This window comes from Spermophilus citellus, assembly GCF_964194105.1.
Source record: "Spermophilus citellus genome assembly, chromosome: 17".
In the NCBI taxonomy this organism is placed as follows: domain Eukaryota; kingdom Metazoa; phylum Chordata; class Mammalia; order Rodentia; family Sciuridae; genus Spermophilus; species Spermophilus citellus.
In genome coordinates, this window is record NC_138199.1 from 19,606,658 (window position 1) to 19,634,449 (window position 27,792).

Consider the following 27,792-nt stretch of genomic DNA (forward strand, 5'->3'; position numbering starts at 1 on the left):
GTCTAATCCACTCACTCACTTTATACTTTGCCTGATTTCCTAATGTCTCTATTGATATCTGCTTTCCTACATATGTTCCCCAGTTCATCATTGTGACTGACTCTTCACATGTGCTGACGTTTACATTCACTCTCTAACCGACACCCTATTGCTAAAGAACTTTTGGTCCAAATTGCATACTCACTCTTCTTCCAAAACTTACCAACTATCTTCCTAATCCTACCTACTATCCCTTTTTGACTGGATGTTCTCTTCTACATTCAATCATCCAAGGTACAAGGTCCTATGCCATTGTGTACCGATTTATCTGAGACATCTGTGCAGAAAGTCATTCAAAGCTAAGTATCCCAATCAAGGGCCCAATGCCCTTCTGGCCTTCAAATCTTACTTGGATTTCTGTTTTCATACATATATTTCACCTATATATTATTATAAATATCCCAGGTTCCCAATACCATTCTTCATCCAGCAGAGTGATTCCTAAGCCACATCAAACAGGTTCTTAACCCTAACCATACACTGTTCCCTCAATCTAACTTTACAGAAGAGCAGGGACAGAGTGGGTCTTACAATACAGGAATGTGGGGGATCTTCCACCTGCTGAGAACCTCAAAGGTCCATGCAGAAATGATCCCTGGAGAAGATGTAGGCAGCTATGAAGGACCTGAGAGAGCAGAAGTCATCTTCCATGGCAAACAACCTGGTCAGGATGAAGGGATGTGTCTGAATGAGCCTCTCTCTTCTTAATGTAGACAAGATGGACCAAAGCAGGCCTGTGTGGAGAGCTGTTCCTTGGTGCCTATGGTTGATATTCCATTCTAACTTGTGAAAGTGTCACAGGAAGGAGGGGCAGCCTCCATCTCATGGGAGCCTTGGAAGCAACTGTTAGGACACAGTGGTTGCCAAGGCAGTGACCTCATTCAGTTCCTGAAGGAAGTGACCTCACCTCACTTCCTTGGTGATGGAACTCTCTGAACTTGGGATCCAGGAAGCCAGGCACCCAGAGCCAGTCCCAGTCCCAGTCCCAGTGGGCTCACTTGTTTGGATTTACCAAGGACAGAGTCAGTCTTTCTTGGTACCCACTGAGGTGAGGATTGCCAAATGCCAGGAAAGCTCTGCAGAGGGGCCTTTCCTGAGAAAGCAGGTAGTGGCTCACCGCTGGCTCCTGACAACTTCACAGAGTTGGCCAAGGAGGCCAGATGTGAGACAGGACAGGCCCTTTCGGGGGAACATAGTATGGCCCACCAGTCAGACGACACTCCGGGTAGTCACAGACCAACTTGGAAGGAGGTGCCTTTGTGGGTGTGGGTGTGAGTTTGTGGTTTTGTCTCATGTTCTGAGAATAGGTAGGAAAGGCGGTTTGTTTGGTTTGGAGTGGACTGTTTCTAGTAAGGCTTTTGACAAGGCGAGTGTTTCTATGTTTGTGTATCCCACTGTGTCCCTGGTTGTAGACATTAGAAAAGAGAATGCATCAATGGATGTGTCCTGTCTAGTAGAAAGCTTCCCAGCATTCATCCTGCCCAATTTATGAATGGACTGCGGCTTGCCTTATGGATGGGCAACGCCTACTATCTTCCTAAGTTCCTGTTTTCTTCCTGAATTCTGGCCACTCTCCAGAATAGGCTCATGGTTTTGTGTCCAAGATATGTACCACCTCCAAGCTCGGTGACATGGCCATGTACTGGATAGTTGAAAGAAATGGTGAGCATCTCAGAAAACTCAGATATCAGTGTGATCAGTAAAGTCTCCCTAGAGAAACCCTGCTTTGGGCCTTTGGCTTACCTATCCTTTTGTGGCCCTGAATGTCAGGAAGGCCTTTGCCTCAGGGCACCCCTTTGTGAAGCCTGAAGAAAACAGTTTTCAAATGGAAATGAATGGGCATCACCTGTGGCTCTTTGCTTAATTGCTTTGCAAAGGGATGTGTCTGAATCAGCCTCTTGGCCCTGTGTGAGGCTGTGGCTTACATTGTCAGCACCTGATGGATCCAAAGAAAGATCCCATGCGTGCATCCAAGGCCAAATTGGCACAAAAGCAGTCATCCTGGATGAGGTCTCTCGCCTTCCTCTGTAAGGTTCCTGACCTCCATCAAGTGAGAATAGGGATCCTTTGTGTCAAATGAGTCCTTCAAAGCCATGCAGAGGCTAGCCCATAGGTGCTTGGGTTTTCTCATGACTCCAGTTCACACAAAGAATCTATACCCGGCAGTCAGTAGGCCTCCAATTGGAGAAGTAGAGCAGTATTAAAGGCAGGCCTATTTGATCACTCCAGGTCCAAAGGAAGGGTGTCCAGGCCACCCTGACATTAGGCAAATGAGAGGCAAGGGAGCTTATTGTGGACACTGTCTTGGGCTGTGCCCCTCATGGAAACCTCCAGCCAGAGGTCATGATGAGTGTCTGTATGGAAGAAGATGAGGGCCATGTGGCAGTGTTTTGGTTTGAATTGTGGTGTGGCAGTGGGAAGAGATGACTGGGTCCACCTGGGCTTGAACTCTGGTGTGATTCCCCTTGGAGACTGAGTTCTGGAACTGACCTCAGAGAAGTATTGCCGTGAATTGTGTCGGGATGTTAGGAGGCCACGCATGAGAGTCGCCCTTGGAAACTGAGATCTAGGCCCAGGCTGGCTTTCCACAGAGCACTGGGAATCTCAGCCCGGATATCACATGATTTTATTCTTAAAGACCTGGCAGCCATCGTGGAGAGTCCAAACACACGTGGACCTCACATTGTAGACCTCAATGGGCCTGGCTTCCTGTGACCTTTTGGCCACTCCTTGGGAAGCCTTGTTTGTGAGAGTTCTCCAGAGCTTTCGTTGAAATGAGCTTCCTCACCATTTAATGGTTCCTGAAGGAATGGAAACCCACAGTGCCTCCAACTTCATCCTTTAAAAATGGCTAGCTAGATAAATACCATGACATTTTTGAAATTCCCATGACCAGGTGGCACTGGAGAACCTTTGGATGTCCTGTTGCTGATCATGAGTGTACCAGACAGTGCCTTGATTGACTGGGTTTCATGAAAATGGTGTAGAACAGAGATGCCAGTGAGTTGGGGCCTGCTGAGTAGTGGGCCTAGAGCAGTGGTGTGCAGGTGTGTGATAGAACATCTGTGGTGGGGCCATGTGGATCTGCCATTGGCTTCCAAATGGCTTGTGACTGACATGGTGCAGCGAGCAGACCCTTCTATGTAAAGGCATCTTGTTATATGGAGAGGTTTCAGGGCAATGTTCAGAATCAGGTTGCTATGGTCAAGGGGGCAAGCTCTGTGGGATAGAAGCCTGGCTGGTGCATTCTCCTAGGACCTTGACCCACCACACGTGACAGAACTCCCTCCAGCACTGTGTCCCAGTTGAACTCCTTGTATTTCCTGAAGCAAATTCCAAACTCCCAGTGCAGCAGCAAGAAACACCACGAAAAGTGGAGGATGACCAAATGGCTTCACAGTCCACACAGGGAGACACTTAGGCCCCAGTGGCCACAGTTTACCTGCAAAGAGAGAATTCAGCACTTCTGCCTCATGTTCATTGGAAAATCAGAAACCATGTCCTCCAGGTCACATAGATGCAGACCTGGTTTGATGGTCTCATTACAAAGGAAGCTAAAGCTCCTGACAACAACATATATTTCAAGTGCCCAACCTCAGAAGCAGTTTCTCACGAAGTCTTTAGGCCAGCAGAGCTCCACGTTTGTGGAGTGTTTACCCTGTCCCTTACTCATGGAAAGTAGTCTACCACCTCCAAGGTTGTGAACTCCTGAGCATTTTCCATTCCACATATGTATTCACAGCATTTCTAACTCTTCTCCTCAAATTGTGTCTTACTTATTGTGAAGGTAATGTCAAGGCAATGTTCTGGATGAGAGTGGGAAGATTTTTTTGTAGCACATATTGGCCTACACATTGGATTCATTTTCCTATTTTCCGTTCGAAATACTGAATCCCTGACACTAACCCATACCCTACTAGATTGTGACTACGAATACTAATATGATGGAGAAAAATAACTCAAACAGAATAGAAATACAGGCAGTTCAGAGGAGGCCTGGTGTATAGTTGGACTGGCCTTTGGCATTATAAAGGGTAGGTGTTATAAATCTAGTCCAATTTAGTAGAAATAGTTCTCCATGTGTTTTGAATGTTAACAAATATGTGAATTCCTGTCTCCCTTTCTCTGTAGCCTATTCAGCAACATGCATTTTTACATGCACATATAGAATCCTACCTCCTATCCCACGTCCATTCTTGTGAGGTGGCTGACTTGGCAGATACAAACTGTGAGAAGAGATCACTCCTCCTAAACGCTGTTGGAACTGAAAATTCAACCTCCAGGTGAGCTTCCCACATGAACAACATGATACATAAATACATGTTCAGTAAAATAAATATTTTTGGATCTGTGGATGATAAATATTTCATGATGAATTTCGATTGGCATATATATTTCTACTCTTTAATGTCTGTGTTTGTGTGTGTGTTTTTCTTTTGTGTATATATATATATATATACACATACACACACACACACACACACATACACACACTCTCCAGATTTTTCAAAATATGAAATGTATGTGTCATATTATATACTCCCTAAATTCATTCATGTTCATATATGTGGATTTATAATCAACTTTTCACAAGATTATTCTCAGAAATAGTCATCCACCTGAAATACATATTTGTTTCCTAGTGCTGAAATCCTAATATTTCTACAGTAACTGACCCAGTTTAACATGAATGCAAGTAGATTCCTATGGGACATGATGTGTATTTTGACGTTCATTTTTATTCAACACTGGTACATTACTATTTCTTCAGTTGATGCACATCATAGGATATGTATTTCATCCTCAAGTTCACAAATTTCTAGGCATTCATTTCCCTTTCAATCACTTCCTGCTTCAGAACACATGTATTCCTCCACGTTTCTTGACTGGTCTTTTCATGAGACTTCTTTCCAAACACATTCTTTTCCATTTCCATAATCCCTTGTGAAGCAAAACTCACACCCCCTTCATGGTAAACCATAACCCCAATATCACCATTAGATGTATAACTGGTTAGAATGAATGGTTGTGTATCAATATTAGATTTCCTATATATTTTCAGATATCAATGCAATCCATTATTTAAATTGGAACCTGTTATACTATTTATTCACAGTATGGTCTATTCATGCATTATCTCTATATTCATAGACCCAGGGTACACCTATTTGTACCCCCAAAGGCTAATTTATATGTCTTCAACATATTACTCCCAGAAATGGTGGAAGAAACACTCATGTCACCTGATCTACATATACATTTTATCACAGTGATATTCTGGACACAAAATGCAAAGGTCACACTTATGATTGCACCAACGCCTCATTGGAAAGTGAGCATGGATTACTAAAAACATCCTTGTCCAGGTTGCCTAATGCTCTCAAATGTCAATGCTATTGGTGACTACACATTTGTTTCTTCCTAAGATGATATATTCAACCTCAACCCTGTTGAAAATGTCTAATCCACTCACTCACTTTATACTTTGCCTGATTTCCTAATGTCTCTATTGATATCTGCTTTCCTACATATGTTCCCCAGTTCATCATTGTGACTGACTCTTCACATGTGCTGACGTTTACATTCACTCTCTAACCGACACCCTATTGCTAAAGAACTTTTGGTCCAAATTGCATACTCACTCTTCTTCCAAAACTTACCAACTATCTTCCTAATCCTACCTACTATCCCTTTTTGACTGGATGTTCTCTTCTACATTCAATCATCCAAGGTACAAGGTCCTATGCCATTGTGTACCGATTTATCTGAGACATCTGTGCAGAAAGTCATTCAAAGCTAAGTATCCCAATCAAGGGCCCAATGCCCTTCTGGCCTTCAAATCTTACTTGGATTTCTGTTTTCATACATATATTTCACCTATATATTATTATAAATATCCCAGGTTCCCAATACCATTCTTCATCCAGCAGAGTGATTCCTAAGCCACATCAAACAGGTTCTTAACCCTAACCATACACTGTTCCCTCAATCTAACTTTACAGAAGAGCAGGGACAGAGTGGGTCTTACAATACAGGAATGTGGGGGATCTTCCACCTGCTGAGAACCTCAAAGGTCCATGCAGAAATGATCCCTGGAGAAGATGTAGGCAGCTATGAAGGACCTGAGAGAGCAGAAGTCATCTTCCATGGCAAACAACCTGGTCAGGATGAAGGGATGTGTCTGAATGAGCCTCTCTCTTCTTAATGTAGACAAGATGGACCAAAGCAGGCCTGTGTGGAGAGCTGTTCCTTGGTGCCTATGGTTGATATTCCATTCTAACTTGTGAAAGTGTCACAGGAAGGAGGGGCAGCCTCCATCTCATGGGAGCCTTGGAAGCAACTGTTAGGACACAGTGGTTGCCAAGGCAGTGACCTCATTCAGTTCCTGAAGGAAGTGACCTCACCTCACTTCCTTGGTGATGGAACTCTCTGAACTTGGGATCCAGGAAGCCAGGCACCCAGAGCCAGTCCCAGTCCCAGTCCCAGTGGGCTCACTTGTTTGGATTTACCAAGGACAGAGTCAGTCTTTCTTGGTACCCACTGAGGTGAGGATTGCCAAATGCCAGGAAAGCTCTGCAGAGGGGCCTTTCCTGAGAAAGCAGGTAGTGGCTCACCGCTGGCTCCTGACAACTTCACAGAGTTGGCCAAGGAGGCCAGATGTGAGACAGGACAGGCCCTTTCGGGGGAACATAGTATGGCCCACCAGTCAGACGACACTCCGGGTAGTCACAGACCAACTTGGAAGGAGGTGCCTTTGTGGGTGTGGGTGTGAGTTTGTGGTTTTGTCTCATGTTCTGAGAATAGGTAGGAAAGGCGGTTTGTTTGGGTTGGAGTGGACTGTTTCTAGTAAGGCTTTTGACAAGGCGAGTGTTTCTATGTTTGTGTATCCCACTGTGTCCCTGGTTGTAGACATTAGAAAAGAGAATGCATCAATGGATGTGTCCTGTCTAGTAGAAAGCTTCCCAGCATTCATCCTGCCCAATTTATGAATGGACTGCGGCTTGCCTTATGGATGGGCAACGCCTACTATCTTCCTAAGTTCCTGTTTTCTTCCTGAATTCTGGCCACTCTCCAGAATAGGCTCATGGTTTTGTGTCCAAGATATGTACCACCTCCAAGCTCGGTGACATGGCCATGTACTGGATAGTTGAAAGAAATGGTGAGCATCTCAGAAAACTCAGATATCAGTGTGATCAGTAAAGTCTCCCTAGAGAAACCCTGCTTTGGGCCTTTGGCTTACCTATCCTTTTGTGGCCCTGAATGTCAGGAAGGCCTTTGCCTCAGGGCACCCCTTTGTGAAGCCTGAAGAAAACAGTTTTCAAATGGAAATGAATGGGCATCACCTGTGGCTCTTTGCTTAATTGCTTTGCAAAGGGATGTGTCTGAATCAGCCTCTTGGCCCTGTGTGAGGCTGTGGCTTACATTGTCAGCACCTGATGGATCCAAAGAAAGATCCCATGCGTGCATCCAAGGCCAAATTGGCACAAAAGCAGTCATCCTGGATGAGGTCTCTCGCCTTCCTCTGTAAGGTTCCTGACCTCCATCAAGTGAGAATAGGGATCCTTTGTGTCAAATGAGTCCTTCAAAGCCATGCAGAGGCTAGCCCATAGGTGCTTGGGTTTTCTCATGACTCCAGTTCACACAAAGAATCTATACCCGGCAGTCAGTAGGCCTCCAATTGGAGAAGTAGAGCAGTATTAAAGGCAGGCCTATTTGATCACTCCAGGTCCAAAGGAAGGGTGTCCAGGCCACCCTGACATTAGGCAAATGAGAGGCAAGGGAGCTTATTGTGGACACTGTCTTGGGCTGTGCCCCTCATGGAAACCTCCAGCCAGAGGTCATGATGAGTGTCTGTATGGAAGAAGATGAGGGCCATGTGGCAGTGTTTTGGTTTGAATTGTGGTGTGGCAGTGGGAAGAGATGACTGGGTCCACCTGGGCTTGAACTCTGGTGTGATTCCCCTTGGAGACTGAGTTCTGGAACTGACCTCAGAGAAGTATTGCCGTGAATTGTGTCGGGATGTTAGGAGGCCACGCATGAGAGTCGCCCTTGGAAACTGAGATCTAGGCCCAGGCTGGCTTTCCACAGAGCACTGGGAATCTCAGCCCGGATATCACATGATTTTATTCTTAAAGACCTGGCAGCCATCGTGGAGAGTCCAAACACACGTGGACCTCACATTGTAGACCTCAATGGGCCTGGCTTCCTGTGACCTTTTGGCCACTCCTTGGGAAGCCTTGTTTGTGAGAGTTCTCCAGAGCTTTCGTTGAAATGAGCTTCCTCACCATTTAATGGTTCCTGAAGGAATGGAAACCCACAGTGCCTCCAACTTCATCCTTTAAAAATGGCTAGCTAGATAAATACCATGACATTTTTGAAATTCCCATGACCAGGTGGCACTGGAGAACCTTTGGATGTCCTGTTGCTGATCATGAGTGTACCAGACAGTGCCTTGATTGACTGGGTTTCATGAAAATGGTGTAGAACAGAGATGCCAGTGAGTTGGGGCCTGCTGAGTAGTGGGCCTAGAGCAGTGGTGTGCAGGTGTGTGATAGAACATCTGTGGTGGGGCCATGTGGATCTGCCATTGGCTTCCAAATGGCTTGTGACTGACATGGTGCAGCGAGCAGACCCTTCTATGTAAAGGCATCTTGTTATATGGAGAGGTTTCAGGGCAATGTTCAGAATCAGGTTGCTATGGTCAAGGGGGCAAGCTCTGTGGGATAGAAGCCTGGCTGGTGCATTCTCCTAGGACCTTGACCCACCACACGTGACAGAACTCCCTCCAGCACTGTGTCCCAGTTGAACTCCTTGTATTTCCTGAAGCAAATTCCAAACTCCCAGTGCAGCAGCAAGAAACACCACGAAAAGTGGAGGATGACCAAATGGCTTCACAGTCCACACAGGGAGACACTTAGACCCCAGTGGCCACAGTTTACCTGCAAAGAGAGAATTCAGCACTTCTGCCTCATGTTCATTGGAAAATCAGAAACCATGTCCTCCAGGTCACATAGATGCAGACCTGGTTTGATGGTCTCATTACAAAGGAAGCTAAAGCTCCTGACAACAACATATATTTCAAGTGCCCAACCTCAGAAGCAGTTTCTCACGAAGTCTTTAGGCCAGCAGAGCTCCACGTTTGTGGAGTGTTTACCCTGTCCCTTACTCATGGAAAGTAGTCTACCACCTCCAAGGTTGTGAACTCCTGAGCATTTTCCATTCCACATATGTATTCACAGCATTTCTAACTCTTCTCCTCAAATTGTGTCTTACTTATTGTGAAGGTAATGTCAAGGCAATGTTCTGGATGAGAGTGGGAAGATTTTTTTGTAGCACATATTGGCCTACACATTGGATTCATTTTCCTATTTTCCGTTCGAAATACTGAATCCCTGACACTCACCCATACCCTACTAGATTGTGACTACGAATACTAATATGATGGAGAAAAATAACTCAAACAGAATAGAAATACAGGCAGTTCAGAGGAGGCCTGGTGTATAGTTGGACTGGCCTTTGGCATTATAAAGGGTAGGTGTTATAAATCTAGTCCAATTTAGTAGAAATAGTTCTCCATGTGTTTTGAATGTTAACAAATATGTGAATTCCTGTCTCCCTTTCTCTGTAGCCTATTCAGCAACATGCATTTTTACATGCACATATAGAATCCTACCTCCTATCCCACGTCCATTCTTGTGAGGTGGCTGACTTGGCAGATACAAACTGTGAGAAGAGATCACTCCTCCTAAACGCTGTTGGAACTGAAAATTCAACCTCCAGGTGAGCTTCCCACATGAACAACATGATACATAAATACATGTTCAGTAAAATAAATATTTTTGGATCTGTGGATGATAAATATTTCATGATGAATTTCGATTGGCATATATATTTCTACTCTTTAATGTCTGTGTTTGTGTGTGTGTTTTTCTTTTGTGTATATATATATATATATATATATATATATATATATATATATATATACACATATACACACACACACACACACATACACACACTCTCCAGATTTTTCAAAATATGAAATGTATGTGTCATATTATATACTCCCTAAATTCATTCATGTTCATATATGTGGATTTATAATCAACTTTTCACAAGATTATTCTCAGAAATAGTCATCCACCTGAAATACATATTTGTTTCCTAGTGCTGAAATCCTAATATTTCTACAGTAACTGACCCAGTTTAACATGAATGCAAGTAGATTCCTATGGGACATGATGTGTATTTTGACGTTCATTTTTATTCAACACTGGTACATTACTATTTCTTCAGTTGATGCACATCATAGGATATGTATTTCATCCTCAAGTTCACAAATTTCTAGGCATTCATTTCCCTTTCAATCACTTCCTGCTTCAGAACACATGTATTCCTCCACGTTTCTTGACTGGTCTTTTCATGAGACTTCTTTCCAAACACATTCTTTTCCATTTCCATAATCCCTTGTGAAGCAAAACTCACACCCCCTTCATGGTAAACCATAACCCCAATATCACCATTAGATGTATAACTGGTTAGAATGAATGGTTGTGTATCAATATTAGATTTCCTATATATTTTCAGATATCAATGCAATCCATTATTTAAATTGGAACCTGTTATACTATTTATTCACAGTATGGTCTATTCATGCATTATCTCTATATTCATAGACCCAGGGTACACCTATTTGTACCCCCAAAGGCTAATTTATATGTCTTCAACATATTACTCCCAGAAATGGTGGAAGAAACACTCATGTCACCTGATCTACATATACATTTTATCACAGTGATATTCTGGACACAAAATGCAAAGGTCACACTTATGATTGCACCAACGCCTCATTGGAAAGTGAGCATGGATTACTAAAAACATCCTTGTCCAGGTTGCCTAATGCTCTCAAATGTCAATGCTATTGGTGACTACACATTTGTTTCTTCCTAAGATGATATATTCAACCTCAACCCTGTTGAAAATGTCTAATCCACTCACTCACTTTATACTTTGCCTGATTTCCTAATGTCTCTATTGATATCTGCTTTCCTACATATGTTCCCCAGTTCATCATTGTGACTGACTCTTCACATGTGCTGACGTTTACATTCACTCTCTAACCGACACCCTATTGCTAAAGAACTTTTGGTCCAAATTGCATACTCACTCTTCTTCCAAAACTTACCAACTATCTTCCTAATCCTACCTACTATCCCTTTTTGACTGGATGTTCTCTTCTACATTCAATCATCCAAGGTACAAGGTCCTATGCCATTGCGTACCGATTTATCTGAGACATCTGTGCAGAAAGTCATTCAAAGCTAAGTATCCCAATCAAGGGCCCAATGCCCTTCTGGCCTTCAAATCTTACTTGGATTTCTGTTTTCATACATATATTTCACCTATATATTATTATAAATATCCCAGGTTCCCAATACCATTCTTCATCCAGCAGAGTGATTCCTAAGCCACATCAAACAGGTTCTTAACCCTAACCATACACTGTTCCCTCAATCTAACTTTACAGAAGAGCAGGGACAGAGTGGGTCTTACAATACAGGAATGTGGGGGATCTTCCACCTGCTGAGAACCTCAAAGGTCCATGCAGAAATGATCCCTGGAGAAGATGTAGGCAGCTATGAAGGACCTGAGAGAGCAGAAGTCATCTTCCATGGCAAACAACCTGGTCAGGATGAAGGGATGTGTCTGAATGAGCCTCTCTCTTCTTAATGTAGACAAGATGGACCAAAGCAGGCCTGTGTGGAGAGCTGTTCCTTGGTGCCTATGGTTGATATTCCATTCTAACTTGTGAAAGTGTCACAGGAAGGAGGGGCAGCCTCCATCTCATGGGAGCCTTGGAAGCAACTGTTAGGACACAGTGGTTGCCAAGGCAGTGACCTCATTCAGTTCCTGAAGGAAGTGACCTCACCTCACTTCCTTGGTGATGGAACTCTCTGAACTTGGGATCCAGGAAGCCAGGCACCCAGAGCCAGTCCCAGTCCCAGTCCCAGTGGGCTCACTTGTTTGGATTTACCAAGGACAGAGTCAGTCTTTCTTGGTACCCACTGAGGTGAGGATTGCCAAATGCCAGGAAAGCTCTGCAGAGGGGCCTTTCCTGAGAAAGCAGGTAGTGGCTCACCGCTGGCTCCTGACAACTTCACAGAGTTGGCCAAGGAGGCCAGATGTGAGACAGGACAGGCCCTTTCGGGGGAACATAGTATGGCCCACCAGTCAGACGACACTCCGGGTAGTCACAGACCAACTTGGAAGGAGGTGCCTTTGTGGGTGTGGGTGTGAGTTTGTGGTTTTGTCTCATGTTCTGAGAATAGGTAGGAAAGGCGGTTTGTTTGGGTTGGAGTGGACTGTTTCTAGTAAGGCTTTTGACAAGGCGAGTGTTTCTATGTTTGTGTATCCCACTGTGTCCCTGGTTGTAGACATTAGAAAAGAGAATGCATCAATGGATGTGTCCTGTCTAGTAGAAAGCTTCCCAGCATTCATCCTGCCCAATTTATGAATGGACTGCGGCTTGCCTTATGGATGGGCAACGCCTACTATCTTCCTAAGTTCCTGTTTTCTTCCTGAATTCTGGCCACTCTCCAGAATAGGCTCATGGTTTTGTGTCCAAGATATGTACCACCTCCAAGCTCGGTGACATGGCCATGTACTGGATAGTTGAAAGAAATGGTGAGCATCTCAGAAAACTCAGATATCAGTGTGATCAGTAAAGTCTCCCTAGAGAAACCCTGCTTTGGGCCTTTGGCTTACCTATCCTTTTGTGGCCCTGAATGTCAGGAAGGCCTTTGCCTCAGGGCACCCCTTTGTGAAGCCTGAAGAAAACAGTTTTCAAATGGAAATGAATGGGCATCACCTGTGGCTCTTTGCTTAATTGCTTTGCAAAGGGATGTGTCTGAATCAGCCTCTTGGCCCTGTGTGAGGCTGTGGCTTACATTGTCAGCACCTGATGGATCCAAAGAAAGATCCCATGCGTGCATCCAAGGCCAAATTGGCACAAAAGCAGTCATCCTGGATGAGGTCTCTCGCCTTCCTCTGTAAGGTTCCTGACCTCCATCAAGTGAGAATAGGGATCCTTTGTGTCAAATGAGTCCTTCAAAGCCATGCAGAGGCTAGCCCATAGGTGCTTGGGTTTTCTCATGACTCCAGTTCACACAAAGAATCTATACCCGGCAGTCAGTAGGCCTCCAATTGGAGAAGTAGAGCAGTATTAAAGGCAGGCCTATTTGATCACTCCAGGTCCAAAGGAAGGGTGTCCAGGCCACCCTGACATTAGGCAAATGAGAGGCAAGGGAGCTTATTGTGGACACTGTCTTGGGCTGTGCCCCTCATGGAAACCTCCAGCCAGAGGTCATGATGAGTGTCTGTATGGAAGAAGATGAGGGCCATGTGGCAGTGTTTTGGTTTGAATTGTGGTGTGGCAGTGGGAAGAGATGACTGGGTCCACCTGGGCTTGAACTCTGGTGTGATTCCCCTTGGAGACTGAGTTCTGGAACTGACCTCAGAGAAGTATTGCCGTGAATTGTGTCGGGATGTTAGGAGGCCACGCATGAGAGTCGCCCTTGGAAACTGAGATCTAGGCCCAGGCTGGCTTTCCACAGAGCACTGGGAATCTCAGCCCGGATATCACATGATTTTATTCTTAAAGACCTGGCAGCCATCGTGGAGAGTCCAAACACACGTGGACCTCACATTGTAGACCTCAATGGGCCTGGCTTCCTGTGACCTTTTGGCCACTCCTTGGGAAGCCTTGTTTGTGAGAGTTCTCCAGAGCTTTCGTTGAAATGAGCTTCCTCACCATTTAATGGTTCCTGAAGGAATGGAAACCCACAGTGCCTCCAACTTCATCCTTTAAAAATGGCTAGCTAGATAAATACCATGACATTTTTGAAATTCCCATGACCAGGTGGCACTGGAGAACCTTTGGATGTCCTGTTGCTGATCATGAGTGTACCAGACAGTGCCTTGATTGACTGGGTTTCATGAAAATGGTGTAGAACAGAGATGCCAGTGAGTTGGGGCCTGCTGAGTAGTGGGCCTAGAGCAGTGGTGTGCAGGTGTGTGATAGAACATCTGTGGTGGGGCCATGTGGATCTGCCATTGGCTTCCAAATGGCTTGTGACTGACATGGTGCAGCGAGCAGACCCTTCTATGTAAAGGCATCTTGTTATATGGAGAGGTTTCAGGGCAATGTTCAGAATCAGGTTGCTATGGTCAAGGGGGCAAGCTCTGTGGGATAGAAGCCTGGCTGGTGCATTCTCCTAGGACCTTGACCCACCACACGTGACAGAACTCCCTCCAGCACTGTGTCCCAGTTGAACTCCTTGTATTTCCTGAAGCAAATTCCAAACTCCCAGTGCAGCAGCAAGAAACACCACGAAAAGTGGAGGATGACCAAATGGCTTCACAGTCCACACAGGGAGACACTTAGACCCCAGTGGCCACAGTTTACCTGCAAAGAGAGAATTCAGCACTTCTGCCTCATGTTCATTGGAAAATCAGAAACCATGTCCTCCAGGTCACATAGATGCAGACCTGGTTTGATGGTCTCACTACAAAGGAAGCTAAAGCTCCTGACAACAACATATATTTCAAGTGCCCAACCTCAGAAGCAGTTTCTCACGAAGTCTTTAGGCCAGCAGAGCTCCACGTTTGTGGAGTGTTTACCCTGTCCCTTACTCATGGAAAGTAGTCTACCACCTCCAAGGTTGTGAACTCCTGAGCATTTTCCATTCCACATATGTATTCACAGCATTTCTAACTCTTCTCCTCAAATTGTGTCTTACTTATTGTGAAGGTAATGTCAAGGCAATGTTCTGGATGAGAGTGGGAAGATTTTTTTGTAGCACATATTGGCCTACACATTGGATTCATTTTCCTATTTTCCGTTCGAAATACTGAATCCCTGACACTCACCCATACCCTACTAGATTGTGACTACGAATACTAATATGATGGAGAAAAATAACTCAAACAGAATAGAAATACAGGCAGTTCAGAGGAGGCCTGGTGTATAGTTGGACTGGCCTTTGGCATTATAAAGGGTAGGTGTTATAAATCTAGTCCAATTTAGTAGAAATAGTTCTCCATGTGTTTTGAATGTTAACAAATATGTGAATTCCTGTCTCCCTTTCTCTGTAGCCTATTCAGCAACATGCATTTTTACATGCACATATAGAATCCTACCTCCTATCCCACGTCCATTCTTGTGAGGTGGCTGACTTGGCAGATACAAACTGTGAGAAGAGATCACTCCTCCTAAACGCTGTTGGAACTGAAAATTCAACCTCCAGGTGAGCTTCCCACATGAACAACATGATACATAAATACATGTTCAGTAAAATAAATATTTTTGGATCTGTGGATGATAAATATTTCATGATGAATTTCGATTGGCATATATATTTCTACTCTTTAATGTCTGTGTTTGTGTGTGTGTTTTTCTTTTGTGTATATATATATATATATATATATATATATATATATATATATATATATATACACATATACACACACACACACACACATACACACACTCTCCAGATTTTTCAAAATATGAAATGTATGTGTCATATTATATACTCCCTAAATTCATTCATGTTCATATATGTGGATTTATAATCAACTTTTCACAAGATTATTCTCAGAAATAGTCATCCACCTGAAATACATATTTGTTTCCTAGTGCTGAAATCCTAATATTTCTACAGTAACTGACCCAGTTTAACATGAATGCAAGTAGATTCCTATGGGACATGATGTGTATTTTGACGTTCATTTTTATTCAACACTGGTACATTACTATTTCTTCAGTTGATGCACATCATAGGATATGTATTTCATCCTCAAGTTCACAAATTTCTAGGCATTCATTTCCCTTTCAATCACTTCCTGCTTCAGAACACATGTATTCCTCCACGTTTCTTGACTGGTCTTTTCATGAGACTTCTTTCCAAACACATTCTTTTCCATTTCCATAATCCCTTGTGAAGCAAAACTCACACCCCCTTCATGGTAAACCATAACCCCAATATCACCATTAGATGTATAACTGGTTAGAATGAATGGTTGTGTATCAATATTAGATTTCCTATATATTTTCAGATATCAATGCAATCCATTATTTAAATTGGAACCTGTTATACTATTTATTCACAGTATGGTCTATTCATGCATTATCTCTATATTCATAGACCCAGGGTACACCTATTTGTACCCCCAAAGGCTAATTTATATGTCTTCAACATATTACTCCCAGAAATGGTGGAAGAAACACTCATGTCACCTGATCTACATATACATTTTATCACAGTGATATTCTGGACACAAAATGCAAAGGTCACACTTATGATTGCACCAACGCCTCATTGGAAAGTGAGCATGGATTACTAAAAACATCCTTGTCCAGGTTGCCTAATGCTCTCAAATGTCAATGCTATTGGTGACTACACATTTGTTTCTTCCTAAGATGATATATTCAACCTCAACCCTGTTGAAAATGTCTAATCCACTCACTCACTTTATACTTTGCCTGATTTCCTAATGTCTCTATTGATATCTGCTTTCCTACATATGTTCCCCAGTTCATCATTGTGACTGACTCTTCACATGTGCTGACGTTTACATTCACTCTCTAACCGACACCCTATTGCTAAAGAACTTTTGGTCCAAATTGCATACTCACTCTTCTTCCAAAACTTACCAACTATCTTCCTAATCCTACCTACTATCCCTTTTTGACTGGATGTTCTCTTCTACATTCAATCATCCAAGGTACAAGGTCCTATGCCATTGCGTACCGATTTATCTGAGACATCTGTGCAGAAAGTCATTCAAAGCTAAGTATCCCAATCAAGGGCCCAATGCCCTTCTGGCCTTCAAATCTTACTTGGATTTCTGTTTTCATACATATATTTCACCTATATATTATTATAAATATCCCAGGTTCCCAATACCATTCTTCATCCAGCAGAGTGATTCCTAAGCCACATCAAACAGGTTCTTAACCCTAACCATACACTGTTCCCTCAATCTAACTTTACAGAAGAGCAGGGACAGAGTGGGTCTTACAATACAGGAATGTGGGGGATCTTCCACCTGCTGAGAACCTCAAAGGTCCATGCAGAAATGATCCCTGGAGAAGATGTAGGCAGCTATGAAGGACCTGAGAGAGCAGAAGTCATCTTCCATGGCAAACAACCTGGTCAGGATGAAGGGATGTGTCTGAATGAGCCTCTCTCTTCTTAATGTAGACAAGATGGACCAAAGCAGGCCCGTGTGGAGAGCTGTTCCTTGGTGCCTATGGTTGATATTCCATTCTAACTTGTGAAAGTGTCACAGGAAGGAGGGGCAGCCTCCATCTCATGGGAGCCTTGGAAGCAACTGTTAGGACACAGTGGTTGCCAAGGCAGTGACCTCATTCAGTTCCTGAAGGAAGTGACCTCACCTCACTTCCTTGGTGATGGAACTCTCTGAACTTGGGATCCAGGAAGCCAGGCACCCAGAGCCAGTCCCAGTCCCAGTCCCAGTGGGCTCACTTGTTTGGATTTACCAAGGACAGAGTCAGTCTTTCTTGGTACCCACTGAGGTGAGGATTGCCAAATGCCAGGAAAGCTCTGCAGAGGGGCCTTTCCTGAGAAAGCAGGTAGTGGCTCACCGCTGGCTCCTGACAACTTCACAGAGTTGGCCAAGGAGGCCAGATGTGAGACAGGACAGGCCCTTTCGGGGGAACATAGTATGGCCCACCAGTCAGACGACACTCCGGGTAGTCACAGACCAACTTGGAAGGAGGTGCCTTTGTGGGTGTGGGTGTGAGTTTGTGGTTTTGTCTCATGTTCTGAGAATAGGTAGGAAAGGCGGTTTGTTTGGGTTGGAGTGGACTGTTTCTAGTAAGGCTTTTGACAAGGCGAGTGTTTCTATGTTTGTGTATCCCACTGTGTCCCTGGTTGTAGACATTAGAAAAGAGAATGCATCAATGGATGTGTCCTGTCTAGTAGAAAGCTTCCCAGCATTCATCCTGCCCAATTTATGAATGGACTGCGGCTTGCCTTATGGATGGGCAACGCCTACTATCTTCCTAAGTTCCTGTTTTCTTCCTGAATTCTGGCCACTCTCCAGAATAGGCTCATGGTTTTGTGTCCAAGATATGTACCACCTCCAAGCTCGGTGACATGGCCATGTACTGGATAGTTGAAAGAAATGGTGAGCATCTCAGAAAACTCAGATATCAGTGTGATCAGTAAAGTCTCCCTAGAGAAACCCTGCTTTGGGCCTTTGGCTTACCTATCCTTTTGTGGCCCTGAATGTCAGGAAGGCCTTTGCCTCAGGGCACCCCTTTGTGAAGCCTGAAGAAAACAGTTTTCAAATGGAAATGAATGGGCATCACCTGTGGCTCTTTGCTTAATTGCTTTGCAAAGGGATGTGTCTGAATCAGCCTCTTGGCCCTGTGTGAGGCTGTGGCTTACATTGTCAGCACCTGATGGATCCAAAGAAAGATCCCATGCGTGCATCCAAGGCCAAATTGGCACAAAAGCAGTCATCCTGGATGAGGTCTCTCGCCTTCCTCTGTAAGGTTCCTGACCTCCATCAAGTGAGAATAGGGATCCTTTGTGTCAAATGAGTCCTTCAAAGCCATGCAGAGGCTAGCCCATAGGTGCTTGGGTTTTCTCATGACTCCAGTTCACACAAAGAATCTATACCCGGCAGTCAGTAGGCCTCCAATTGGAGAAGTAGAGCAGTATTAAAGGCAGGCCTATTTGATCACTCCAGGTCCAAAGGAAGGGTGTCCAGGCCACCCTGACATTAGGCAAATGAGAGGCAAGGGAGCTTATTGTGGACACTGTCTTGGGCTGTGCCCCTCATGGAAACCTCCAGCCAGAGGTCATGATGAGTGTCTGTATGGAAGAAGATGAGGGCCATGTGGCAGTGTTTTGGTTTGAATTGTGGTGTGGCAGTGGGAAGAGATGACTGGGTCCACCTGGGCTTGAACTCTGGTGTGATTCCCCTTGGAGACTGAGTTCTGGAACTGACCTCAGAGAAGTATTGCCGTGAATTGTGTCGGGATGTTAGGAGGCCACGCATGAGAGTCGCCCTTGGAAACTGAGATCTAGGCCCAGGCTGGCTTTCCACAGAGCACTGGGAATCTCAGCCCGGATATCACATGATTTTATTCTTAAAGACCTGGCAGCCATCGTGGAGAGTCCAAACACACGTGGACCTCACATTGTAGACCTCAATGGGCCTGGCTTCCTGTGACCTTTTGGCCACTCCTTGGGAAGCCTTGTTTGTGAGAGTTCTCCAGAGCTTTCGTTGAAATGAGCTTCCTCACCATTTAATGGTTCCTGAAGGAATGGAAACCCACAGTGCCTCCAACTTCATCCTTTAAAAATGGCTAGCTAGATAAATACCATGACATTTTTGAAATTCCCATGACCAGGTGGCACTGGAGAACCTTTGGATGTCCTGTTGCTGATCATGAGTGTACCAGACAGTGCCTTGATTGACTGGGTTTCATGAAAATGGTGTAGAACAGAGATGCCAGTGAGTTGGGGCCTGCTGAGTAGTGGGCCTAGAGCAGTGGTGTGCAGGTGTGTGATAGAACATCTGTGGTGGGGCCATGTGGATCTGCCATTGGCTTCCAAATGGCTTGTGACTGACATGGTGCAGCGAGCAGACCCTTCTATGTAAAGGCATCTTGTTATATGGAGAGGTTTCAGGGCAATGTTCAGAATCAGGTTGCTATGGTCAAGGGGGCAAGCTCTGTGGGATAGAAGCCTGGCTGGTGCATTCTCCTAGGACCTTGACCCACCACACGTGACAGAACTCCCTCCAGCACTGTGTCCCAGTTGAACTCCTTGTATTTCCTGAAGCAAATTCCAAACTCCCAGTGCAGCAGCAAGAAACACCACGAAAAGTGGAGGATGACCAAATGGCTTCACAGTCCACACAGGGAGACACTTAGACCCCAGTGGCCACAGTTTACCTGCAAAGAGAGAATTCAGCACTTCTGCCTCATGTTCATTGGAAAATCAGAAACCATGTCCTCCAGGTCACATAGATGCAGACCTGGTTTGATGGTCTCACTACAAAGGAAGCTAAAGCTCCTGACAACAACATATATTTCAAGTGCCCAACCTCAGAAGCAGTTTCTCACGAAGTCTTTAGGCCAGCAGAGCTCCACGTTTGTGGAGTGTTTACCCTGTCCCTTACTCATGGAAAGTAGTCTACCACCTCCAAGGTTGTGAACTCCTGAGCATTTTCCATTCCACATATGTATTCACAGCATTTCTAACTCTTCTCCTCAAATTGTGTCTTACTTATTGTGAAGGTAATGTCAAGGCAATGTTCTGGATGAGAGTGGGAAGATTTTTTTGTAGCACATATTGGCCTACACATTGGATTCATTTTCCTATTTTCCGTTCGAAATACTGAATCCCTGACACTCACCCATACCCTACTAGATTGTGACTACGAATACTAATATGATGGAGAAAAATAACTCAAACAGAATAGAAATACAGGCAGTTCAGAGGAGGCCTGGTGTATAGTTGGACTGGCCTTTGGCATTATAAAGGGTAGGTGTTATAAATCTAGTCCAATTTAGTAGAAATAGTTCTCCATGTGTTTTGAATGTTAACAAATATGTGAATTCCTGTCTCCCTTTCTCTGTAGCCTATTCAGCAACATGCATTTTTACATGCACATATAGAATCCTACCTCCTATCCCACGTCCATTCTTGTGAGGTGGCTGACTTGGCAGATACAAACTGTGAGAAGAGATCACTCCTCCTAAACGCTGTTGGAACTGAAAATTCAACCTCCAGGTGAGCTTCCCACATGAACAACATGATACATAAATACATGTTCAGTAAAATAAATATTTTTGGATCTGTGGATGATAAATATTTCATGATGAATTTCGATTGGCATATATATTTCTACTCTTTAATGTCTGTGTTTGTGTGTGTGTTTTTCTTTTGTGTATATATATATATATATATATATATATATACACATATACACACACACACACACACATACACACACTCTCCAGATTTTTCAAAATATGAAATGTATGTGTCATATTATATACTCCCTAAATTCATTCATGTTCATATATGTGGATTTATAATCAACTTTTCACAAGATTATTCTCAGAAATAGTCATCCACCTGAAATACATATTTGTTTCCTAGTGCTGAAATCCTAATATTTCTACAGTAACTGACCCAGTTTAACATGAATGCAAGTAGATTCCTATGGGACATGATGTGTATTTTGACGTTCATTTTTATTCAACACTGGTACATTACTATTTCTTCAGTTGATGCACATCATAGGATATGTATTTCATCCTCAAGTTCACAAATTTCTAGGCATTCATTTCCCTTTCAATCACTTCCTGCTTCAGAACACATGTATTCCTCCACGTTTCTTGACTGGTCTTTTCATGAGACTTCTTTCCAAACACATTCTTTTCCATTTCCATAATCCCTTGTGAAGCAAAACTCACACCCCCTTCATGGTAAACCATAACCCCAATATCACCATTAGATGTATAACTGGTTAGAATGAATGGTTGTGTATCAATATTAGATTTCCTATATATTTTCAGATATCAATGCAATCCATTATTTAAATTGGAACCTGTTATACTATTTATTCACAGTATGGTCTATTCATGCATTATCTCTATATTCATAGACCCAGGGTACACCTATTTGTACCCCCAAAGGCTAATTTATATGTCTTCAACATATTACTCCCAGAAATGGTGGAAGAAACACTCATGTCACCTGATCTACATATACATTTTATCACAGTGATATTCTGGACACAAAATGCAAAGGTCACACTTATGATTGCACCAACGCCTCATTGGAAAGTGAGCATGGATTACTAAAAACATCCTTGTCCAGGTTGCCTAATGCTCTCAAATGTCAATGCTATTGGTGACTACACATTTGTTTCTTCCTAAGATGATATATTCAACCTCAACCCTGTTGAAAATGTCTAATCCACTCACTCACTTTATACTTTGCCTGATTTCCTAATGTCTCTATTGATATCTGCTTTCCTACATATGTTCCCCAGTTCATCATTGTGACTGACTCTTCACATGTGCTGACGTTTACATTCACTCTCTAACCGACACCCTATTGCTAAAGAACTTTTGGTCCAAATTGCATACTCACTCTTCTTCCAAAACTTACCAACTATCTTCCTAATCCTACCTACTATCCCTTTTTGACTGGATGTTCTCTTCTACATTCAATCATCCAAGGTACAAGGTCCTATGCCATTGCGTACCGATTTATCTGAGACATCTGTGCAGAAAGTCATTCAAAGCTAAGTATCCCAATCAAGGGCCCAATGCCCTTCTGGCCTTCAAATCTTACTTGGATTTCTGTTTTCATACATATATTTCACCTATATATTATTATAAATATCCCAGGTTCCCAATACCATTCTTCATCCAGCAGAGTGATTCCTAAGCCACATCAAACAGGTTCTTAACCCTAACCATACACTGTTCCCTCAATCTAACTTTACAGAAGAGCAGGGACAGAGTGGGTCTTACAATACAGGAATGTGGGGGATCTTCCACCTGCTGAGAACCTCAAAGGTCCATGCAGAAATGATCCCTGGAGAAGATGTAGGCAGCTATGAAGGACCTGAGAGAGCAGAAGTCATCTTCCATGGCAAACAACCTGGTCAGGATGAAGGGATGTGTCTGAATGAGCCTCTCTCTTCTTAATGTAGACAAGATGGACCAAAGCAGGCCTGTGTGGAGAGCTGTTCCTTGGTGCCTATGGTTGATATTCCATTCTAACTTGTGAAAGTGTCACAGGAAGGAGGGGCAGCCTCCATCTCATGGGAGCCTTGGAAGCAACTGTTAGGACACAGTGGTTGCCAAGGCAGTGACCTCATTCAGTTCCTGAAGGAAGTGACCTCACCTCACTTCCTTGGTGATGGAACTCTCTGAACTTGGGATCCAGGAAGCCAGGCACCCAGAGCCAGTCCCAGTCCCAGTCCCAGTGGGCTCACTTGTTTGGATTTACCAAGGACAGAGTCAGTCTTTCTTGGTACCCACTGAGGTGAGGATTGCCAAATGCCAGGAAAGCTCTGCAGAGGGGCCTTTCCTGAGAAAGCAGGTAGTGGCTCACCGCTGGCTCCTGACAACTTCACAGAGTTGGCCAAGGAGGCCAGATGTGAGACAGGACAGGCCCTTTCGGGGGAACATAGTATGGCCCACCAGTCAGACGACACTCCGGGTAGTCACAGACCAACTTGGAAGGAGGTGCCTTTGTGGGTGTGGGTGTGAGTTTGTGGTTTTGTCTCATGTTCTGAGAATAGGTAGGAAAGGCGGTTTGTTTGGGTTGGAGTGGACTGTTTCTAGTAAGGCTTTTGACAAGGCGAGTGTTTCTATGTTTGTGTATCCCACTGTGTCCCTGGTTGTAGACATTAGAAAAGAGAATGCATCAATGGATGTGTCCTGTCTAGTAGAAAGCTTCCCAGCATTCATCCTGCCCAATTTATGAATGGACTGCGGCTTGCCTTATGGATGGGCAACGCCTACTATCTTCCTAAGTTCCTGTTTTCTTCCTGAATTCTGGCCACTCTCCAGAATAGGCTCATGGTTTTGTGTCCAAGATATGTACCACCTCCAAGCTCGGTGACATGGCCATGTACTGGATAGTTGAAAGAAATGGTGAGCATCTCAGAAAACTCAGATATCAGTGTGATCAGTAAAGTCTCCCTAGAGAAACCCTGCTTTGGGCCTTTGGCTTACCTATCCTTTTGTGGCCCTGAATGTCAGGAAGGCCTTTGCCTCAGGGCACCCCTTTGTGAAGCCTGAAGAAAACAGTTTTCAAATGGAAATGAATGGGCATCACCTGTGGCTCTTTGCTTAATTGCTTTGCAAAGGGATGTGTCTGAATCAGCCTCTTGGCCCTGTGTGAGGCTGTGGCTTACATTGTCAGCACCTGATGGATCCAAAGAAAGATCCCATGCGTGCATCCAAGGCCAAATTGGCACAAAAGCAGTCATCCTGGATGAGGTCTCTCGCCTTCCTCTGTAAGGTTCCTGACCTCCATCAAGTGAGAATAGGGATCCTTTGTGTCAAATGAGTCCTTCAAAGCCATGCAGAGGCTAGCCCATAGGTGCTTGGGTTTTCTCATGACTCCAGTTCACACAAAGAATCTATACCCGGCAGTCAGTAGGCCTCCAATTGGAGAAGTAGAGCAGTATTAAAGGCAGGCCTATTTGATCACTCCAGGTCCAAAGGAAGGGTGTCCAGGCCACCCTGACATTAGGCAAATGAGAGGCAAGGGAGCTTATTGTGGACACTGTCTTGGGCTGTGCCCCTCATGGAAACCTCCAGCCAGAGGTTATGATGAGTGTCTGTATGGAAGAAGATGAGGGCCATGTGGCAGTGTTTTGGTTTGAATTGTGGTGTGGCAGTGGGAAGAGATGACTGGGTCCACCTGGGCTTGAACTCTGGTGTGATTCCCCTTGGAGACTGAGTTCTGGAACTGACCTCAGAGAAGTATTGCCGTGAATTGTGTCGGGATGTTAGGAGGCCACGCATGAGAGTCGCCCTTGGAAACTGAGATCTAGGCCCAGGCTGGCTTTCCACAGAGCACTGGGAATCTCAGCCCGGATATCACATGATTTTATTCTTAAAGACCTGGCAGCCATCGTGGAGAGTCCAAACACACGTGGACCTCACATTGTAGACCTCAATGGGCCTGGCTTCCTGTGACCTTTTGGCCACTCCTTGGGAAGCCTTGTTTGTGAGAGTTCTCCAGAGCTTTTGTTGAAATGAGCTTCCTCACCATTTAATGGTTCCTGAAGGAATGGAAACCCACAGTGCCTCCAACTTCATCCTTTAAAAATGGCTAGCTAGATAAATACCATGACATTTTTGAAATTCCCATGACCAGGTGGCACTGGAGAACCTTTGGATGTCCTGTTGCTGATCATGAGTGTACCAGACAGTGCCTTGATTGACTGGGTTTCATGAAAATGGTGTAGAACAGAGATGCCAGTGAGTTGGGGCCTGCTGAGTAGTGGGCCTAGAGCAGTGGTGTGCAGGTGTGTGATAGAACATCTGTGGTGGGGCCATGTGGATCTGCCATTGGCTTCCAAATGGCTTGTGACTGACATGGTGCAGCGAGCAGACCCTTCTATGTAAAGGCATCTTGTTATATGGAGAGGTTTCAGGGCAATGTTCAGAATCAGGTTGCTATGGTCAAGGGGGCAAGCTCTGTGGGATAGAAGCCTGGCTGGTGCATTCTCCTAGGACCTTGACCCACCACACGTGACAGAACTCCCTCCAGCACTGTGTCCCAGTTGAACTCCTTGTATTTCCTGAAGCAAATTCCAAACTCCCAGTGCAGCAGCAAGAAACACCACGAAAAGTGGAGGATGACCAAATGGCTTCACAGTCCACACAGGGAGACACTTAGACCCCAGTGGCCACAGTTTACCTGCAAAGAGAGAATTCAGCACTTCTGCCTCATGTTCATTGGAAAATCAGAAACCATGTCCTCCAGGTCACATAGATGCAGACCTGGTTTGATGGTCTCATTACAAAGGAAGCTAAAGCTCCTGACAACAACATATATTTCAAGTGCCCAACCTCAGAAGCAGTTTCTCACGAAGTCTTTAGGCCAGCAGAGCTCCACGTTTGTGGAGTGTTTACCCTGTCCCTTACTCATGGAAAGTAGTCTACCACCTCCAAGGTTGTGAACTCCTGAGCATTTTCCATTCCACATATGTATTCACAGCATTTCTAACTCTTCTCCTCAAATTGTGTCTTACTTATTGTGAAGGTAATGTCAAGGCAATGTTCTGGATGAGAGTGGGAAGATTTTTTTGTAGCACATATTGGCCTACACATTGGATTCATTTTCCTATTTTCCGTTCGAAATACTGAATCCCTGACACTAACCCATACCCTACTAGATTGTGACTACGAATACTAATATGATGGAGAAAAATAACTCAAACAGAATAGAAATACAGGCAGTTCAGAGGAGGCCTGGTGTGTAGTTGGACTGGCCTTTGGCATTATAAAGGGTAGGTGTTATAAATCTAGTCCAATTTAGTAGAAATAGTTCTCCATGTGTTTTGAATGTTAACAAATATGTGAATTCCTGTCTCCCTTTCTCTGTAGCCTATTCAGCAACATGCATTTTTACATGCACATATAGAATCCTACCTCCTATCCCACGTCCATTCTTGTGAGGTGGCTGACTTGGCAGATACAAACTGTGAGAAGAGATCACTCCTCCTAAACGCTGTTGGAACTGAAAATTCAACCTCCAGGTGAGCTTCCCACATGAACAACATGATACATAAATACATGTTCAGTAAAATAAATATTTTTGGATCTGTGGATGATAAATATTTCATGATGAATTTCGATTGGCATATATATGTCTACTCTTTAATGTCTGTGTTTGTGTGTGTGTTTTTCTTTTGTGTATATATATATATATATATATATATATATATATATATATATATATACACATATACACACACACACACACACATACACACACTCTCCAGATTTTTCAAAATATGAAATGTATGTGTCATATTATATACTCCCTAAATTCATTCATGTTCATATATGTGGATTTATAATCAACTTTTCACAAGATTATTCTCAGAAATAGTCATCCACCTGAAATACATATTTGTTTCCTAGTGCTGAAATCCTAATATTTCTACAGTAACTGACCCAGTTTAACATGAATGCAAGTAGATTCCTATGGGACATGATGTGTATTTTGACGTTCATTTTTATTCAACACTGGTACATTACTATTTCTTCAGTTGATGCACATCATAGGATATGTATTTCATCCTCAAGTTCACAAATTTCTAGGCATTCATTTCCCTTTCAATCACTTCCTGCTTCAGAACACATGTATTCCTCCACGTTTCTTGACTGGTCTTTTCATGAGACTTCTTTCCAAACACATTCTTTTCCATTTCCATAATCCCTTGTGAAGCAAAACTCACACCCCCTTCATGGTAAACCATAACCCCAATATCACCATTAGATGTATAACTGGTTAGAATGAATGGTTGTGTATCAATATTAGATTTCCTATATATTTTCAGATATCAATGCAATCCATTATTTAAATTGGAACCTGTTATACTATTTATTCACAGTATGGTCTATTCATGCATTATCTCTATATTCATAGACCCAGGGTACACCTATTTGTACCCCCAAAGGCTAATTTATATGTCTTCAACATATTACTCCCAGAAATGGTGGAAGAAACACTCATGTCACCTGATCTACATATACATTTTATCACAGTGATATTCTGGACACAAAATGCAAAGGTCACACTTATGATTGCACCAACGCCTCATTGGAAAGTGAGCATGGATTACTAAAAACATCCTTGTCCAGGTTGCCTAATGCTCTCAAATGTCAATGCTATTGGTGACTACACATTTGTTTCTTCCTAAGATGATATATTCAACCTCAACCCTGTTGAAAATGTCTAATCCACTCACTCACTTTATACTTTGCCTGATTTCCTAATGTCTCTATTGATATCTGCTTTCCTACATATGTTCCCCAGTTCATCATTGTGACTGACTCTTCACATGTGCTGACGTTTACATTCACTCTCTAACCGACACCCTATTGCTAAAGAACTTTTGGTCCAAATTGCATACTCACTCTTCTTCCAAAACTTACCAACT